This window comes from Pteropus alecto, unplaced genomic scaffold, assembly GCF_000325575.1.
Source record: "Pteropus alecto unplaced genomic scaffold, ASM32557v1 scaffold100, whole genome shotgun sequence".
Classification (NCBI taxonomy): Eukaryota; Metazoa; Chordata; class Mammalia; order Chiroptera; family Pteropodidae; genus Pteropus; species Pteropus alecto.
The window spans coordinates 2,000,171-2,019,215 of record NW_006430723.1 but is presented as its reverse complement, the minus strand read 5'-3'; the positions used below and the strand labels follow the sequence as shown (position 1 = coordinate 2,019,215).

The window sequence follows — 19,045 nt, the reverse complement described above, 5'->3', positions numbered from 1 at the left end:
AATGAACAAATTTTTGAAATGGCAGAACTCTAACTAAACTGTAATTAATTAAACCTACACCCTACCCTTTCCTCCTAGGGCCTCAGCACCAGCCAACTAACGGAGTGCCTTCCGGTCAAGACCGAGCTAACAAAAACTCTGTGTTAGGTGTTATTGCTCCCGGTTTGTGGAAAGAATACTGAGTTTAATAACTTATTGAAAGTCACTTTCACTTAGCTAAATGAGTGTTTGATTCAAACCAGGTCTATCAAATTTCCAAATCTGTGCTTTTCAGGGCAGGAAAGAGAGAAAGTTTGCTGAAGGCCAATCCTTACCCCTTCCCACATCTGCCAAAGCAGCTCCACACTGCTCCTGAGCATCTGGCTGAGATTACATTCAAACAAGTGCTTTTTTTTTTTTTTTTTGCTGGTTAAAAAGAAAGAAACGAAAAGAAAAACCAATACCTTGCATTGCACTACTCAGATATTTTGAGGCTGAATTAAATAAGACCCAATGTTTATTTATTATCAAAATTCTCAGTGGTTCTCAAATCTTATGTACTTAAGAATCAATTTGAGTGTTTGTTTAACCTGGAGATTTCTAAGCCCCACCCTCAGAGATTAAGTAGAATGGTCCGGGGTGAAGTGCAGGAATTTGCAGTTTTAACAGGTGCCCCAGGAGAATTTGATGCAAGTGGGGAGAGAGCTGCATTTTGAAAACTGAGCAAAGATATTTAGAAATAAATGTGAGTGCTGGAAGTGGTCTAATCTGACCCACTCAGTATAAGCGCCACCCACTTTGGAAAGCCCTCTTTGATTGGCCAGCAAAGACGTGTCTTAAATCCTGGATCTGCACCCTGATTTGAAGTTGGAGAAAGAATAGTTAACTGCAGTGGGAAAGAAAAGATAAGTCTTTGGAGTCAATATAAACTTCACTTAAGATGGGAGGCTATGAACAAAGGCCATGTAAAGGAGAAAGCTAGAGTGGGCTGAAGCCAGCAGAAAGGAAACCCTCAATCAGAAGAACAAGTGAGCAGAAATGAAAGAAATGAACAAATAAATTATCTTCCTGAATAACATTGAGTAGTATTTCTTAGGAACTCAGAGGTGGGCACATTTCTAATCTGCAAATCAAGGCTTGAGAGCCAGCTACTGGCCAGTCTCTTTCAGCTGAGAGGATGTTCTGAGAATCCTTCCTCCTTGGGCTCAGCATTGCTAGTGCTTCCCAGAAAGGATTATGGACAAGAATGTGAGGTCTACAAAGCAACAAGGATGGGATTAGTAGAAGCCCCAGGTTCGTGTTGCAGGAGTTAGATATAGCAATCTGTAAGTTAGGGGAACTTCAAGCTGTGTTTGTTGAGGACTTTATATGACATTGACAAGAATTACAATCTACATCAAACTTATCTCCTAGTTGGAGATAAGTGAGAGGGGTTTGTGGTCTCAATGCCCCCCTGCAGCCGTCCATGCACATGAGATAGAACTGATGATTATTTGGTTTAACTCGCTTTCCTCCCTTTGCTGTTTCCTCCAAGAGAGACAGAAGCTATGAAGAAGGTTCCAGTGTTATTGAATTTGCACTAGACAAGGTTTCGTTCAGCTCACAGCAGGAAGGGCCCGCCATGTCTGGTACAGCCAGGAGCCTGGCAGCACACACACTGAGAGTTAGAGTCAGCCCCAAACTAGCTGCATGGTGGATCGTCAAAACCATAAGCAGCTTTCACTGCAGAAACATGGCTGGCCTGGGGTGACCAGTGGTCTGTGTGTGTTACTGGGACATTTCCCACAGATGCTAGTTATCCATGTGGATGTGTAGGCAGGCCGTGAGTGGTTCTCAAACCTGGCTGTTCCCTCTCAGCATCTTCTGTGGGATTTTTCTCTTACCTATTTCTTATATATCCAGAGACTTTTGACCTGCTGGGCACTGCGCCCCCCACAATCTCCCACAGGGACCTCAAACTTGCCATATTCCAAACTGAATTAATTGTTTCCTTCCTATCCAGATCTGCTCTTGTATTTCTATCTTAACAGATGAAATCCTGAGCCACCAGCTGCCCAAATTACAATCTTGGGAATCTTCATTTACTCCTCCCTCTTACTTACCCTGGTCTTGTGGATTTTACTTCATAAATACTTTTTATATCCATCCCCTCCTCTGGATCCTTTGCCACTGCTCTGGCTCAAGTCTTCATCATGTCTTCCGTAGATTTGCAATCGCTTCCTTACCGATCTCTCTTCCAGAGTTTCTCAAAGGAGATGCTACTGGCATTTCGGCAAAGGAAATTGTGCATTTGTACAAAATGCTTCCAGCATCCTAAGATTTTTAGCATCCATTGCCTGCATGCATGAAATGTCAGTAGTGCCCCCTAGGTGCAGTAACCAATCTCTCCTCCCACACGTGGTGCTAGAAAGGAGTTTATTGCTTGTCAGACACCCAGTGATAGCAAGGGGCAAAGTAGAGCCTCGGGAACGATCAAGGGTGACCTAATCTGGAGTCAGGATCCTGTGCTCTTGATGGGACTTGTATACCCTCCTAAAATAGGAATGTGGCTCCTCCAAGGGGCTTAGATGCAGTAGACATTGCATCTCTGTCCACGCCTTGTCCTTCTTCAATTGTAAATTCAATCTCCTTTATTTTTTTTCTTACTCTACACATTATTCTCAGGAGACTTGCAAGCTCCAAATGTCATGTAAATGCCAATTTCTCTCAAACTTGCATCTCTAGCCAGAATATCTCTTCTGACCTGGAAACCCTTATATATATATTGATGTTTATTATATGAAAAAGGTGGCTATTCAGATCAGTTCAGAAAGGTAAACTATTCAACAGGTTGGGTCCATACGTATGGGAAAAGGTTGGGGTAGATCCTCAACCAATTATAGAAGTATGTTCCTGATCATTAAAAATATTAATATAAAAATTATAAAGTCATAGAAGAAAATATAAAAGGTATGTACCTTTTGATGGTTCTGGTTCAAGAACCAGAACTGAACTCACCTCCTCCTATAGACACATTGAGTCTACAGCTACATTTAGAACAATTTCCTCTAAAAAAACCTAAAGGCTGACTATACATTGGGCCAGTGAGAAGAAAACCACATTGAAGTAGGTAAGAAAGGATGGGATATGATCTTGCCATAAACCTTAACCACCCCCCCCCATACCCCACCTCCCCCCACAGTATGGGGATCCGTAATCTAGAGGGAACTCAAAACCTGAATATCAATTCCTGAGGAGTGAAGGGTTCAAGCTCCAACTTCTAAGATCTGCACCAGAGAGACGAACCTTCAAAACATCTGGTTTTGGAAACCAACAGGACTCCCAGCCACAAGATCCACAAGACTGTAGCAATCTGAGAATTAGCTCTCAAAGTGCTCACGTGCTGAGACTTACCCACTCCAGGACCCAGGACAGAAGCAGCCAATGGAGCTCAGACTTTAAGTGGAAGAGGCTCATTTGTTTATATTAGAGTGTCAGCCTGAGAGGTGGACATCTAGTTAAATACATACATCTAAGAGCCTGCTGGAACACTCTCCAGGTCAGGATTGGTGGGCACCATCTTTGCACTCGAGCAGGGTGGAGGGTAGGGAATTAGGGGGAGAGAGTCAAAAGGTACAGACTTCCAGTTATAAAATAAATTTTTTAAAAGTATTTTAAATCATCTTGAAACAAAAAGAAAAAAAACAAGAGCGAGATCAATAAACCTGATTTTATCAATATTAATAACTCCTGAATAACACAAGACACCATAAACAGAATTAAAGACTGAGTAGTACGACCAAGGACTAATATACAGAAAACTCATACATATGAAATACAGAAAGAACTCATACATAGGGAAAAGAAAAGCATATAATTCAATATTTAACTGTGTAAAACATATTAATAGGTATTCACAGAAGAAAATAATATGAACGGCCATTAAATATGAAGAGTTTCCATGTACTTAGTAATCCAGGGAATTAAAACTAGAGCCATGATAAAATTATTTCCCCTCTCTAAATTGCGAGAGAGAGAGAGAGAGGGAGAATATGGATGGATACAAGATATTTACTCCACACACTGTTGACAGAGTATAAACTTTGAGTGCTGAATTGAAAGGAAATTTGGCAGTATCTTAGAACTTAAACATACTCTTTGACTCAATAATTCCACATCTTATCTGTTCGCAATGCACATATGCACAAGACACATAAAAATGTTCATCTCAGTACTGCTTGTAACAGTGAGAAATCGAAAGAAATATGATGGCAAAATACAGAATGGCACATCAATGGCTAAGTATACTACAGTTTTTTTTCTATCTTAAAATACTATACAACAGATTTTTTAAAAGTAATTACATACATATGTACTGACATGGATATTTGGTGAGAAGATATAGGTCCGAAAATAAAACAGTATTATATACTCTTATATAAAAATAAACAGAAAATAACTGCTTTACCTGATAAAGGAAATTGTTGGTAAAGAGTAGCAATGAAAGAGTTAATCCTTTAATTTAGCTTTTTAAGAGTTTTATTACAAAATAAGCCCTTGATATTGTCATAAGGAAATTGAAATAAAAGGATACAACCAGATGTTACCCCCTTTCCTTGACTGACAAAGGAACAAACCGTGAAAATGAAGAACAAAATGTAAGCAATAACATCAGAAAGGAGTCCCTCAGCTTGTGTCCCTTCCCTCCTGAGGAAAAGAACTATCTTCAATGGCAAGCAGTACGTCCGCCAGGTGGCACCACTGACCAACTTCACACCGCAGAAGTGAGCGCTGCAGCTCATCAGGGTCTCTTATGTCCTATACTATTCAGAAACACTTCTCTGGTAACATACTATAAAAATGGTTCCCAAAAGTGTAGTTTTCAGCATCTGCCATTTGCTACTGTGGGGCCTGGGAAATCTACTATTATTTTGTTGATGGAGAGATTTCTCTCACTTCACACTCCCTCTGTCCTTTAGAAAAACGTATTTATTATAATTACATCCCACAAATTTAACAAAGCACTTTAGACTCTATTAAGGATTATTTCTTAAAGTTTACATCACAAAGTTCCTAATTAGCAGGGTACCACCCAGCTACCACTAGGAAGCCGCTATCATTCAGTGACAACCGGACCCCAGCCCTGAGCTCCTCAGCATGCCACAGGGCTCCTCTCTGTGGTGAGGAGATATCAGAGACTTGGTGCTACTGCTGCTGGAGTAAACTAGGTATGGCTTATGTGTAGATCTGAGGTTATTTCTGATCCTCCTTTCTGTTAAGAATTCAGTGTCAATGGAGATTTTTAATGCTCAAAACAGCAAAAATTATGTTGTATCATTCTGTTTCTTCTATATCCAAGTGGAGGTGCTGAGTGAGTAGTTGATGAGTCTCAGGTACAATGAAAGGATCTGAGTTGGATATAAGGCCCACTTCTGAGAAAATATAAATAAATGCTAGTATTAGAATGATATTTTGAAATATTAATGTTTTTTTTTCCTCTTGCATATTTCCACACCCCCCCTTTTTTTTCTGAACTACCACTTCCACCCAAGAATTTGGGCCAGTTTAAGGTAATTGTCTCAGGGGAGGAGAGCAATAGCAGAAAAAAAACAGCCTGCTAGTCTCTGTCTTGGCCCAAACTTACTAAGGAGATTAAATGAGATGTCTCTGAGATAAACATCACAATAGTGGGAATACCTTTGAGTCTAAAATCATAATTAAGAGTTTCCTTGGGTGGGGTGGGGTTGAGAGGAAGTCTGGTGTTGAAGTCTGAAGAGTTAAAAAGCTTCCAGAAAGGAATAGCCACAACCTCTCAGCAATTCCCAAGCCGCAGGGGTCCTGAGGAAAGGACCCATGCATGGAAGGAACCATGGTATTACCTGGGTAGAGTTCTTGGGGAGAGCAAAGGACGACAGAGCCCCAGAGAGATCTTTGGGGACCTGCAGCCAGTGAGCAGCCAGTAACATTTCTGAGAGTATTTGATAGTTAATTCTCAACAATGGCACAGAGGAGGCAGAGAGCTGTGAAGCAGGGTGGGGATGAACCATAAGATACTGGATTAATTTTCCACTTTTCTTATGGAACAGCAGCAATGCTAATGGTGGTGGGGCTCCAGATAGAAAATTGAGTTAAATGTAGATGAAGCTATATTTCTTTTACATGAATCCGAGGACTGAGACACCTCCCTGAAACACAGACAAGTCTTGTTTTCTTATCAATACTGCACAGTAGTGCTAGTTAATGGGGAGACTCCTGGAACATCTATGCTTATTCTAGCATGAGATGGCCACGTGGCTCCCTTATGTACTGAATAGGGTCTGGAAAATGAATCACAGATGTAGAAGGAAACACCATATTCGTTTGAAACTATAAGCAACAGGAAGCACTGGGCACTGGAGGCTGACTACAAGTAAAGAACGAACATAGACAAAGGATCGTACATCTTTTTATACTTGCAGCTTCAGTATCTTTTAGAGAATCCCCCAGGGCTTCCACTGAAGCCTTATCGGTTCCAACGACAAATTTCACTTAGCTAGAATCCTACTCTTATCTGTGGCTCCACTGAGCACCTCTTTGTTGATGGCCTCTTGATCTATTTCTTCATCCCAGAAACCTCAGCCCAGCTTCAGATACAGGCCTGCAACTGCTGTCCAGCCTCTTTGCAGGATTCGTCCTATGAGCCCTGGAACTCGATATGTCCAAACCGTCACTCATCTGTGTCATTTATTCTATGAAAGAAGAAAATAAAAACCTCCCAACCACTTAAAAATACAAAGTTCATTAAATTTCCAGGCAAGGGGCACACACCAAATAAAAAATTTACTAAGGAATTTACAGATGGGGAACAGTTAGAAAGTTTCTGAGTGGTTATGCTAATTAAAGGTTAAATATGTCTGTTTCATTGTTCACTGGTCAGGAAATGTCTTCCAATAGATCTGTTAGGGTCTGTCCTCCCAGGGTCATTTAAGTCCATGGTTTTTTATCAACCAGTTGTGATGAAATATGATATTCAGTTTGGTCATCTCCTGGGCAAGTATAAGTGAAAAAATTTTTTTTCTCTTTGAAAATTTTACCTTTTTTTTTTTTTCCTCAAAAATCAATGATGAGTTTGAATCTAAATATTGCTTGTTTTGTATTTATCGGATAAATCCTTAAAATGAGATTTCTAGGCCAACAGGTATATGGATTTGTAATTTTATTGGAAATTGTCAGAATATCTTTCATAGTATTATAGCAATTCACCCACCAACAATGTGTAAGCATTTCTGTTTCCTTCTTCTTTGCTGGTTCTGCTTGTTAATGCTTTAAAATTTTTTTAATTAAAAAATTTAAAAATGTTGCCGATCTCAGGTGTGAAAATGATATTTCAGTTTCCTATGGGTAAGACTGAGTTTCTTTTTGTAGTTTATTAGTCATTTGCATTTCTTCTTGTATCAGTTCACATTCTTTGCCCATTTTCTTAGTCTGTTTTTAAGAAGTTTGTAAGCTTTCTTCATATATGAGATATACTACCCTATTTGTCTATTATATGTGTTAAAAGTATTTTGTCCACTCTGTTGTTTTTTGTTTTGATCTGATTTTCTTTATGATGACTTTTTATCATACATGTTTTAAAAAATAGTAGTTCCTCAAATAACATCATTTTGTTCAATGTTCATTCATTATAATATCGATGAGATGCAGTATGAACTTAACTCTTGTTTATATCATTAGCCTGTGATAAAACTGGTTCTATTAGACATAGTTTCACTAAAGTCCTAGAACCTACTGAAGACATTAAGTGAGATCTTACTTTATAGCAATCTTTTCCTTCATGGTTTCTGGATCTTGTACTTTCATAAGGACTCCTCATCCCTAAAGTTTTCAAGTAGTTTCCTAATACCTACGTAAAATACCCTCATTTTCTTTGATTTTTATCTTTTCTTGTGATGTTATTCTTCTCTCTCTCAGTGGAGTGCCCAAAGAAGTGGGTTATTTCCCTCCTGTAGCCTGCTAGCCCTTTCAATAGTGTGGGACATTTCTACAACAGACCTCAAGAGCGTTGGCTTCACTCACATCACTATGACCAGCCTTGCCTGCCCCTCACTCTTTGTCTTGCTTTTCTCATTTAGGACACAATTCTCTTTCTAAGATTAGAAACCCTCTCTGGAACATGATGTTTTTCTATTTTTCCACCAGCTGCATTCTCATGGCAAAGTTTGGGCAAGAGTTGCTCATATAACTAGCTTTTTAGAATAAACTAACCATGCCTGCCTCCTGCCTAGTTCAGGGAAGGGGAGGGACAATTTTGGAAGGAGGCAAAGGAAGTACAAGTAGAGGCTAATGGAGAAAAAACGGGTGGGAGTGGTAACATGGAAGCCAAGGGAAGAAAGAATGCCAGGAAGGAGGGAATTCTCTAAGCTTGGAAAAATAAACTCCCTGGCAGAAATGATGAGAAAGATAGACATTTCAAGGTGCCTGCCCATTTGGGGTTCCTAAATGGAGCAGAGCCGATTTGGTGGGAGTGGGGAGGGGAGGTGGGCAAAGATGACAGTGGAGCAGGCTCAGTAGGGAGGAGTATTTTATTACTGATATCATTTAGAATTGCTGGTGTATGGCGATAATAGAAATCAGACTAACTTTTAGTTGGTTTTATTATTTTTTAAAAAATTCTTTACTAACAAGACATTCCCTTATTCTTGTACCCATTCTCACCCTCCATCACTCCCATAATACACCACTAAAATGGTAGAGGGTAGTATGAACATTAGATTTGTCCAATATGGGTGAGATTGACAGACAGAGGCCTAGAACTAGAAGGAAAGGGAACTCTATCTGCACAATTAAATAAGTTATTGATTTTTAAGTTGTGCCATAAGGGAAAGCCTTTCTTTCTTTCTTCTTTCCTTCTTTCCTTCCTTCCTTCCTTCCTTCCTTCCTTCCTTCCTTCTTTTTTTTTAAGTGACCTAACAGATTGCAAGGACCTTGTCAGCTTACAATCCCTTATTTTTTATTTTTTACGCCTACAACACCTGATCTTCCTAGGAGGTCTCCCATCCAAGTACTAACCAGGCCCGACCCTGCTTAGCTTCAGAGATCAGATGGGATTGGGCTTCTTCAGGGTAGCATGGCTGTAGACTGGATGAATTTCTTAAGAACTAAACCTGGCCAATAGAGCAGTAGACACAAACTTGGGATTTTGATTTCAAACATTACTCACAGTATACCCTCAATAAAAGTTAGTTGCTTGAACTAAAAAAAAAAAAAAAAAATTAACGAGCCTGATAGAAAAGTGGTGAAAAGTGGTAGATAGGGTTGGGCTTAAGAAGGTCCTGGGGGTAATTACTGCATGAACCCATAACAAACACTTAGTGACATGCTAGGAACTGGAAATAAACAATTGAGTAAGATAGTCCTCAGTCACATGAAGGTTCCGTTATAGAGCATTTCTTTCTGACATGGAGTGATCCCACCTTTCTCTTGTTTCTCTACCAAGGATTTCCTGACCATCCCTCAAAACTCAGTTCAAACCTTACGTGTTCTATGAAACCCTATCCAACAACTCCATGAAAGAAAATGAGCTCTTTTTCTTGTTTGCTTGTAGAGCATTCTTTTAAATCTGTATTATGTCATTTGTGCTTTATTGCTATTATCTGTTGCTATATTTGTCTTCCTCAGTAGACTGTGCAGAAGAGAAACATTTTGTGTTTAGATTTGAATCTGCTGGTTTTGTGATGTTTATTAAAATGTGCATATTGACTCACAAATGGGTGGTGTAAACAGTAGATTGTAAGCAGTACATTTTAAAAATGAAAGAAAAAGCAGAAACCATCAAAACGACACACTTTGATGAGTAGTAATACAGATGAGTAATGTTCATCAAATTTGTTTCTGTTATCCATGTGGGTGTTCTGAGTCGTAATGTAAAATGTTCTTACTGAGGATCATTTTTTAAAAAATAAAACACTGGAAATTCAGTTATGGACTAGACCCTAGGGAGAAAGCTTCAGAGGTTCTGAAGCTTTCACACTGCAACCAGGTCTATAACATACATAGAGAACAATGAGTGGATTTACACAAGTGTATAGCTTCAATGATCAAATAAAATAACTATCATGTTCTATAGGTTATGGCAGAGGTCACAAACTATAAGCATACCTCAGAGATAGTATGGGTTCAGCTCCAGACCACTGCAATAAAGCTAGTATCGCAATAAAACGAATCATAATTTTTTTGCTGATGTAAGGTCTTGTCTTCATTAAGAAAAAAAAAAGGGCAACATTTGTGAGGCGCTATAAAGCAAAACAATAAAACAAGATATGTCTTTAAAGATATTAAATATTTTAGGTTTTGTGGGCTATAAGATTTCCATCACAACTACTCAACTCTGCTATGATAGGATAAAAGCAGCCATAGACAACATGTGAAGGATTGAGTATGGCTGGGTTCCAATATAATTTGAATTTCATATGATTTTCATGTGTCATGAAATGTTATTTTTCTTTTGATTCTTTCAACCATTTAAGAATATAAAGCCATTCTTAGCTCATGGCATTTTAAAATATACTGTATTAATAGAAAATTTGAGATCTAGTAATGCCTGCACATCAGGAGATGATTACCATTGAAAAGATAGTTTGTTACTCACAGTTCTCAAGAGAAGAGGGCCCACCACACCATGGGAGGGGAGGGGAGGAGGGGACAATCAGGGAAGCATCAGGGTAGTTGGGAGGAAAAGAGGGTGAGGAGAGAGCCTGAGGAAGAGCCTCTACTGTAGTTTCTTCAGAAAGAAATGGGCAAGGCAGGGTAAGCAGGCTTTGGATGAGCTGGTTTGCATAATTTCAGCAGGCTCTGGGGCATAGAACCTGTCCCTGGTGGTTTGCTACCTAGCCCTGTGCGTTTAGGACAGGTAGTTAGTAGCCTAGAGTGTGAGAGCTGAATAAAAGGAGGAGGAGGTGGACTCTGGATTGGTCGGTTTGTGTGAATTTGAAAAGAACACCCATTTGTTAACTATCTCTAGGAATTGGATAACTCTGGGAGGGGCAGTTCCTTCAGGGTCATCAAGATCCCAAATGTCAAAGCATCAGACTATAGAAAATAAAAGGCATGGTTAATACATAGGCCATGTAAAACAGCGGGCAGGCCCAATTTAGCCCATGGATTAAGAAAACTGGACCCTGAGAAAGAAGATACCTACTAAAAACATTTTCTAGTGGCTAGCTGGGCTCAAAATTTGAAAAACAGAGCCTAACAGCCATTTATACACAGGGGCCTCGTGCTGAAACTGCCCTTCAGGGGGAAGCCTGCATGAACTTGCCTGCCTCCTGCACTGAACTGCTTTCCTGCACTGTGTTTCTGCCATCTTAGCCAGCCCTTATAAAGGAGCTCCTAGAATCCTGTTTCAACCAATAGGACTGAGACTTTCACCACCAATTGGAGCTGTGCATCTATATCCCCATCAGCAATTTCACCAATCAAACTGCAAGGATTGGAATCCTCATTTGCATAAAGACAGGCCAATCAGGAACCAGGGCAGGGACTTCTGTCTATATGGGTTAGGTCCCCTCTGGCTGGCAGAGTGCCTGTGAGAGAGCCCTTGCCCCAGACACCCCTCACAGCCACATAGTGAGATGTGCTGCTTCATAACTGAGCTGTATCACAATTGAGCTGTTTTCACTGAATAGTTTCCGTCTTCACCACACCCTAAATTGGGGATTCCTGTTGGCAGTGAATTAGCACCAAGGACCATCAGGCTGACAAAACAAAGATAATGTAAAATATCAAAAATGCAATTGTTGTGAAAAATAAAGACTTTGTAGTGAATGTAGTAAATCATGAAGCTTCTTGATTCTTGCTAGTAAATACTGAAGAAAGAAATTGTAATTTATAATAATAAAAAGCAACCCATATCCATTTAAATTTAAGGAAAACCTTTCCCCATTAAGTCAGTGTATTCTGTTCATTTTGCTCCCGTAATCCCATGACATAAACATTCCCTAATCTGATCATTCTCATCTTTACTTAGAAGAGGAATAGCCAGAAGAGAACTTGGAATTCTAAAGTAGTTATCAACATGATTAAGTCTTCAGTAAAATATTAGTGTGATCTGTCATTTTAACTAAGGCTGAATTAAAGTTTTGGAGCTCATAATCATCTAATCATAACATTGTGAATTCCTTGAGAGCAAGGATGGAGTTTTCCTTCTCATGTTACTTCCTTGCTCACATCCTTTCACTGACTGCTCACTGCAGTTAGAAGAAAATCTCAAGTCCTGTCAGTGGTCCCACGCCATCCCCAATCTGGCTCCTGCCCCTGCCTGTTGTTCTAGACACATTTCTTGACAAGTTCCCTGACTTCTCAGTAGCCATGGAGGTGGTCCAGATCTACAAAGATTTCAGGCCTTTTTGCTATTACTCGATCTGCAGTAACTTCCATTTTTTCCCTATCTAATTTGTCATTCTTGGGGTCTTACCCTTCTCATCTAAATTGGCTCCTCTGCAAGTCTTTCTCACGGTTGACTCTTTTCTTCCTTCACAGCTTACATCTGTACAACTATCAATGTAATACCATTTTAATATTTTGCTCTTACATTAGGGCTTGAGTCCTTGAGGGCTGAGGGTCTAGTACACAGTAGCTGCTTAATAAATATTCATTGTATGAATGAATGAATAAATGAATGAATGGCAGCTTGAGAAACAGTGAGAAGTCTTGAATGCAGAGTGAGGAGTGATTACTGCACTGCTTATATTGGCTTTGACTATTCCTAGAGGCTTTGTATATCCTCATCCACATTTGAGAGCACTTTGAAGCACCTGCAGCTCAGTGTAAAAGTACGTCACGCAGACTCTGCAAGAGAATTCTCAGCATGCAAGGAGAGAAGCAGAGAGAACTTCAGGGCATTTCAAGGATAATCATAAATGCACACATGGGGGTGGGCCAGGACCCCTGCATGATGCCTCTGGGAGGGGACAATGAGTCACACAATCCTTATTTAGTGCAGTCTGGCTAAAATTTTAATCCACCTTTTAGACCCTTTCCTCAACAATAGCCTCTTGTCACATTTGCTTTACTATCACCCAAACATCAATTTATGGCTTCACTGATATTCATAATAGCTTCATTATTCTACTGGATATCATGAGTAAATAAGGAGTATTTACACTGGTTGCTGGATTGAGAATCCCTTCTTATTTCCCTTTAACTTTCAGTATGTTCTACGATATGTATGTGTTCATTTCATAATGCAATAAAAATGAATGCACAGTCCCTACCCAGCTCTTTTTTCTACCACTCACTCTTCTTTGGGTAGTGTTGTCTGGGCATCTGTGGTGTAGCGTCAAGCATGTGGGCTCCAGAACAATGTTTCTAGGGTTTATGTGTTGTGCTTTGTGACTTTGAGCACCTCACCTAAACTCTCTGGGTCACAGTTTCCTCATATAGAAAATGGAGATAATAAGGGCAGGTATTTTCTGTAATCATGAAGATTTAATGAGCAAATACATGTACAATATTAAAAATGGTGTCTACAACATAGTAAACAAAAGTAAATGTTAGCTATCATTACTATTTGTAATATGAAATTAAGACCTAAAAAGCAAACATAGTGAGCCTAATTTGACACAAAATAGTTATAAAACTCTGTTTGCAGTGTTATGGTCATTGACTACATAGTTTAGAGGTCATCCATTCAAAATAATAAAAATAAAATAGTTGTGTTGCTCAAAACCATAGCTATGGAGAACTCAGTTCTCTATACCATGTCCATCCTGGTTCTGGAAGGCCAAGGTTTGGCTCTGTTTAGACAACCTTCTGCTGAGGACCTTGTAGGATAGCTGGTAGTTGGAGGACTACCATATTCTCACATAAACTGATAAAATAAGAGCACATACTGTAAGGTTTATATGTTGTTCTTTGTGACCTTGAGCACCTCATACAGGACACAGGACTTCTCTTTACTGCTTGGACAAAGTGATTTTTTAGTGGAACTTTCTGTCTCATTAGTGAACAGCCAGAGCACGGGCTGGAAGAAGAAATGGCACGCTGTGGACCCCCTGATCTCCCATTACGCTCTGCAGTGCACACTTACGGCAACCCTCAGATGTGCACACTGATCCCCATTTTAATCATGAAGACACTGAGGTTTATAGAAGGGCAATGACGTGCTCAACATCACACATCAATATGTTGGGTCATTCATTTATACAATGTGTGAAGTAGACCTGGGGACAAGTTTCTGAGACACCCTCTCACAAGGGTTCAGAGTGTACTATGTGAAAACCATTACTATACCATATAGGAATTGTGGAATGGGGAGAGGAGGACACACCTCTGGACTGAGGGAATAGCTCGGAAATGGCATTTTATACATATTTGAGCAGGAAGAGTCTCCAGAAGTGGAGCAATTGAGCTAATTCTTGTAATAGGTGTGGCATGTTGCCAGGTGACAAAGCTGGTGAATCTATGCCTTTTCGACCTTGTAAAACCTACCTTGTAATATAATACCTTGTAATATAAGTATGACCCATGATAAACTAACTATATATATTTAATCCTTTTGCTATGATTGGGTTTAAATGTGTGAAATTAGTACCTTTGCACAATTTGAGTTCATTTTAAAAAGTTTTTGAAAATTACAGAAATAAAATAATAAATATTTTGGTTTACATATTTCAGATCCTTTTTTTTCTGCATAAAGGACCATGTATGTATCAACCTAGAGATAAGAAAACTATTCTTCCATGCCAATAAACGTGGAGTTTTTACATCACTTTTAATGTCTGCAGAGTGTTAAATCGTGTGGTTGCACCACAATTCAGTTGGCTGACACCCTATTGGTGGACATTAGGGGCATTTGCTGAACAACTCTGAAGCTATGTCAAGCTGAGCTGGAGAATGTGATTGAGACAGAGGCAACCTGGGACAAATCAGGTAATAATTTTTCAGTGATCCACCCTTGCCTTTCTTGTAAGTTATTTGCCTTAGATTTATCTGCAATTTTGATAGCTAATCTGAGTGTTTTGCAAGAAAAGCAAATAAACAGAAATACCCTCTGAAGTCTTAGAAGTAGATGTGTATTGTGTGCAGTGAAATCTTAGAGCCTTGCTGGTGGCGGGTGGACAAGGGAGAATACCAGACAATTAATTCATCTTCCCGAGGATGAGTTCATTATGGGCATAGATTCTGAAATGCAATACAACCTTGAAAAAAAACCCATACGACATTTCCACATCACTGAATTTTGCTTTGCAAATGAAATTTATAGCCACCAAAGTGTGGTATGTTTATGGCCCAATGAAACCTTAAAAAATTCTCTGAGGTTCAACACAGACATGAGTACTTTAAAGAGTATCAATGCTGTGACTTGAAATCAATGTACCTTGGCTGCTTCTTTCCTTCTTTCCCCTTTTCTCCACTTTCTCCCAGTTTTTTGAGAGCCAATTTTGTGCCAGGTGCTTTGCAGGCACTAAGGGTATGTAATGGAAATACGCAGATCTTAAGCTTCTTACTTGTAAGGACCTACTCACAGTTCCCTGAGGTAGTGTGCTATAGAAACAAATCCATGAGTGCATGTGTAAAGGTACTTTGCATAGGTCTGATGGGAGCATAACTTTGTCTAGGGAGGTCAGAAAAGTTCATAGAGCAGCTGACGTTTGAGCTGAATCTTGCCAGGAAACAAGAGGGAAAGGCTTGTGCAAAAGCACTGAGGGTGAAATCATGAGCCCTACATGTGCAGAGAAAAGTGCAAGGTTCCTGGAGCTGGGGGAGGTGGGGCGTACTAGAGGTGGGGCCAAGGCTGGAGAGTGAGCAGGGCTTTGTACCACGTGGAGAGGCAACCATCAAGGATTCTTTATGAAGAAAGTATATGATTAGTGACGATATTTCTCAGTCCCTTGACTTCAAGCAAACTCTACCCTGAAATGGCCTTCCCAAGCCCACCTTCCTTTTCATCTGATTAACTCGGATTCATTCTTCAAGTTTCGGCTCACACATCACCTCCTCCAAAAACCATTACTTAATCTGCTACCTTCCCCCTCCCTCTCCCCACACCCCAAGCAGGCTGATCTGGATGCCCTTCTCAGCACTCTGCTAGACTGCACATCTCCCTTGATCACTTACCACACTGCCTGTAACTATTTGTATAGCTATGGATATTTTGTGGCTGTGATTGTCTGATTTGATTTTTATATCCCCAGTTCCTAGCACAGAGCCTGTGCTGGAAATGTGCATGTTTGCTTTTACATCCCTACAGCTCCCCTGTGTGCATCACATCCGGTGACTCTTGCAAAAGACATATCCCAGGATCACTTTCCAATTGGCTTCCTGCCAGGTTTGGCAATAGAAGGTTCTGGTAAGAGAAAGGAAAGGCCAGAGCATTTCTCTGCCTCCCTCTCTGCTTGAAGCAATGCCACTGGCAATGGCCATAACTCTTTTCAGTCTTCAGAGAGAGGACATCCTATCTTCACCATTCTAGTTTCTGCCAAGGGACCCCTTCTTCCAAGCTCTGATAACACACCTCCTCCTTTAGTCCCTCCCACTTTGGACACCTCCTACTGCTGTTGCTAATTCTGAGTTGACTCCTTGTTCTCTGCTTGCCTTTTCAGCTCATCCTATACCATTGTAACAGGTCCTCTGTATTCAGCTTCCTCTGTTGAGCTCCCTGGCATGGACTGTGCATTTCGACTGGACGCCGATGCATGTAGTGCCAAACAGGGGTACTTGATCAGCATGTATTGGATGAATGCTCCAGAAGGACATTCTCTAGGGAGTTTGGAGCTAGATTGGTGGGAGAGGACTTGATGCAGGGAAGTCATTTAGAGACTACTGCAACTGTCCAAGTGGCGAGGTCTGAGCTGAAGCAGATGCAGCAGAAATGAAGAGGAAGGGAGAGAATCCCAAGACACTGATGAAAGAGAATGGATGGACCTCTGTTCTGTAGGAATGATGTGGACGGCAAACGGAACAGAAGCAGCAGCTGCACTGACTCCCAGGTTTCTCTTTGGCACCCTGGGTATGGAAGTTGGGGCCATTCACTAGAACATATAACACGGGAGCAGGAGAGCCTTTGCGGGTCTGAGAGACTTGGGAAAAGCACTTCATTGTCTCTCTCTCTGTGGCCTCATCTCTAAAATGGGGGTAGACAAAGAAACAGAGACTCGTGGACACGCACAATGGACTAGTGGTTACCAGAGGGTAGGGGGAAGGGGGAAGGGAGAAGGAAAAATTTTAAATCATTTCTTCAATTAATTAATTAACAAAATAAAATTTCAGTTCTTAAATAAAAAATAAAATAAATAAAATAATTTTAAATGGGGGTGATGCTGCACATTGCAGCCTCCCACCCCTGGCCTACTGCTCTAAGATCCCTTACAGTGCTAAGGGCTGGGGCTGATGACTGAGGGAATACTAAGTTGAGAAGTACAATGGTTGATGGAGAAAGAGGCCTGGAAGAGATTTAAAGAATGAAATGTTTTCCATCTCTCTAAGTGGATAGATCAGAGCCAGAGACTTCCCTTCTAGCTCTGACACTACTACTACTCAGTGTCCACTCAGTGGCTCCCCTTCATTGGGCCTCTGTCATCTGTAAAATGAGGATCGCGGGCAGGGGCAGCACATGAGGAGGGAGGGGAGGACTTCAGACCATGGTGACTGTTCATTGATCTGTCCTTGGAGTAAGGAGGATGAGTATGGAACCAGATTAGGGTCCAGAAAGGACTGGATACTGGACAAGGGGACACTGGTAAGCCATGGGGAAGGAGTTTGTACCTTGCAGATGGCTGGGGATGGTGGTGGGGCAGGGAGAGCAGAGAACAGCTGTGACTTGGGAGAATCAGAGTGATTCAGGCTGGGACTGCCACTTCCGTCCCCTCCCCATACCCTGGAGAGTATTTCCAGGCTTGGAGCAGCTTTGGGATGGCAGTGTCTTCCCTAAACTGGGCAGGCCCTCACCACAGAGTCCTCAGTGAAGAGAGGAGAGAGAGAGCCTTCACGATCTCCAAACTCAAGGGCACCCAGTCTGCAGTGACCCCAAGGCCCTGAACTACTTTTTGTTCTAAGCGTCCCAGAGTAGGCCTGAGACCTCACTCTCACATGACTGGAAGGTCTTTGAGGGTAGGGGCTCCAGCTCGTCCCCCTCCTGTCCTGCACAGCTCCTGCACGGCACAACATGGTGCAGAGAGAGTGCCTGGTAAACCGTTGTCGCTATACCGCAAAAGGTGGAAGGCCCGTCGTCAGGCTTGAGGGAAGGAGGCCGCCCCTCCACACTTCGCCAGGGGAAGGGGGCTTGGCAGCAAGCATCCTCCCAAGAAATCTTTTCACAACGCCCCACGTCCCCTGTGCCCCTTCTCTCCTCTCTAGATACTTTACAGAACCTTCTACATTCTCAAGTAGGGGATGTGCTCAAGGATCATAGAACCAGTTTGGGATATCATTTTCTGAATTCTGCTCACTGAGGCAGGAAACATCCCATCTAGCAGGCCTGTTACAGGGCGAGTGGAAACCCTCGGAGATTCCCAGTTCACTCAAAGGCTGGCTCGCTCGTCACACACAGAGCCTATTCTTTGTCAGGAACCTGGAAACACCCCGGGGACTGGACAGCCCAAGCGTTTAAGCAGTCCTTATTCCATTCGATTTAGATTTTCTTTAAGCTATCAATTCTTAGGTAAGGCTACTGGCTGGAACTCAATTCAGCAAAGAAGATAGAAGTGGTCAAAATTGCTCCACAAACGTGGGGTGCACATGTGGGCAGATCGCTCTCGTTTTCCAGTTTCATGGCCAGTACCCTCCATCTAGTCAGCAGAAGGTCTGGCGTGTGAGCAGAGCGCTGGGATTGCTGCGTCCGCCGCTGCCCGGCGCTGCCACACGGTGGCGCCGATGAACGGTCCCTCGGCCTTCCACAAAGCTGCTTTTGTCCGTGTCCTCGTGCAGCCGTTCATGTTCGCAGGGAGGATGACCCCATTCCCGCCGCAGTAACCTCAGCCGGGGGTGACCCCGCACTTGAGCTCACGAGGTTGCCGCTCAGCTGAGTCTGCCGCCAGTTTTCTTTAACAGCCGCCGTCCAGGTGCCAGCTGGTCCCAGGAGTCCCAGGGCAGCACAGGCTCCCAGAATCCC

At 41.6% G+C, this 19,045-nt stretch overlaps 2 pseudogenes; both read right to left on the bottom strand.

Moving 5' to 3' along the window:
• Positions 1 to 4,641: 4,641 nt before the first annotated feature.
• LOC112482966 lies at positions 4,642 to 4,841 on the bottom strand (annotated as a pseudogene).
• Positions 4,842 to 8,957: 4,116 nt separating this feature from the next.
• Positions 8,958 to 9,076, bottom strand: LOC112483003 (annotated as a pseudogene).
• Positions 9,077 to 19,045: the final 9,969 nt, after the last annotated feature.